This window comes from Hipposideros armiger, unplaced genomic scaffold, assembly GCF_001890085.2.
Source record: "Hipposideros armiger isolate ML-2016 unplaced genomic scaffold, ASM189008v1 scaffold_268, whole genome shotgun sequence".
Lineage (NCBI taxonomy): Eukaryota > Metazoa > Chordata > Mammalia > Chiroptera > Hipposideridae > Hipposideros > Hipposideros armiger.
This window is the reverse complement of record NW_017731618.1, coordinates 555,385-557,323: the sequence shown is the minus strand read 5'-3', so window position 1 is coordinate 557,323 and position 1,939 is coordinate 555,385. Positions and strand designations below refer to the sequence as shown.

The window sequence follows — 1,939 nt, the reverse complement described above, 5'->3', positions numbered from 1 at the left end:
AATTTTGCTACTGTTATGAATCGTAATGTAAATATCTTTTTGTTTTCCGATGGTCTTAGGCGACCCCTGTGAAAGGGTCGTTCGACCCCCAAAGGGGTTGCAACCCACGGGTTGAGAACCGCTGACATAGACCATCCAAACAACAAGCTTCGTTAATTCTACTCTACCACTGACCATGAATGTGAAAGAAATCTTGTATAATTTCTGATCCTTAACATTTTCCCCATATCATCTGAGATAATGAAATCCTTTTTTGCACCATTATATATGGATTACTTTACATCCTAATACTTTTCTTCTCTACCCATGTCTAACCTAAGATATTAGGGAGGTTTCTTTTATCTGTAAATAAATACCCTAAAAATAACACAATGAAAATACACTATTGCATCCTTTCTAAAACTTTGGATATTTAGACTTATTCCAAAGACAGCAAATTATATTGAGATGAAGCTCTTCTTTATTTTTCTTCATGGTAATAGGACACTTGTCCAAAGAACTACTAGGCTAGAAATGATGTACATATATAAGTAATACATTCACTTGTAAATTTTCAACATTGATAGCTTATCTGATAAAACAGGAGTCAGGAGCTAAGTTTTTTTTATAACTAGTAAGCTTTAAGAGCTTTCCATTTTAATTAGTAGATGAAGCAATAGGAAGAGAATCTTAGGAGATCAAATTCTTGTACAGATGTCATAAGACCTACCTGACATTGACTTTGATCTAATAATATTAAGACAGAGTTTTGGTCATGCCATTTCCCTAGTTGCTAATTAGTCTGAAACTCGAGGATCTGCTGATAAATGAATGTGCCCCATGCCACCCTTCAGTGTGGTCTCTCAATCTCTGCATGCCTTTTTGCCTTTCTCAAGTTTGCAAACACAAGTGCACACTGGGTAGGTATTTGTTATCCTTTAGCTTGTCCTTGAACACTTCTGAGTGTCCGCTGATGTCTTTGATCTGGAGAAAAGCTTGATTAGACTCCTTTACCCCACCTCCACCTAAGAGATTTGCTTTCACTTTCATTAGCAAGTTGGTTTTGGCTGTAAGTATTTTTTTTTTTTGGAAGGCCAGTGGTAAGCGACGTGATCCTCTACTATTATTGCCTCCCTGTTGGGATTTTGATTTGGGAAAAATACCTAAAGAACTCTATGGAAACATGGGCATTGTTCTTGTTATTTTTACTTGTGGACTCTTTCTGCTTATTTATCGTTGTAGGTCAAAGAGGAAGGTCTGTTAAGGTTTCACAGGTCTCTTAGGCCTTGTGGTGTTTTTCTCATCAAATACCTAGATATTTAGATTAGGACCCAACTATCTGACCAGGAGCCCTTTAATATTATATGGTGTTGTTGGATTACATTTTGAAGGTACATTCATTCATTCTTCTCTTGGAGGCTTAGGATGTGCATGATGTTATTTAACTCATGCTTTTAGGAGGCATGTATTGTAATTGTCCTTCACTCAAAACAAGTCTTACGACAGGAAACTTTACCTGGCCATGCAGGTCACATTTGTTGGTTATGATGGCGTTAGTGTGATTCATAAACAGTCTTATCTTGGTTAGAGGCTGGAAGACACTGAAGCTTCAACTAGATGATATCAACTTTCTTGAGGTCTTACTTTTCTATTTTTTGGCAGCCTCTAATAGAAATTGCCTTTTCAAGCTTTCTTTTATGATTATATGTTGTGTCAGTATAATCTTGTTAAAATTTTTGTTGAACTATATTTTGAGAGAGAAAAAAATAATGTAATATTGACCCAAATATGTTTAGAAAAGGAAGCTTGAGACGTCTGTTTTTGTTGAAGTCCTACAGAAATTTGTATGCAACTATTAGAGAAGCCCACTAGAATTCAGAGATCTGGGCCTTTGGTTCTGCAGAATTCTGGCACCCACCAGGAGCAGTAGCTGTGAAAGACTATAATCTTTATCAAGTTT

The 1,939-nt window shown here is 36.3% G+C and overlaps 1 protein-coding gene across 22 annotated transcripts in view; it reads right to left on the bottom strand.

Moving 5' to 3' along the window:
* MAP2 (microtubule associated protein 2) overlaps nucleotides 1-1,939 on the bottom strand; it is a 274,645-nt gene that overhangs the window by 5,630 nt on the left and 267,076 nt on the right. The gene's annotated exons all lie outside the window — the stretch shown is intronic.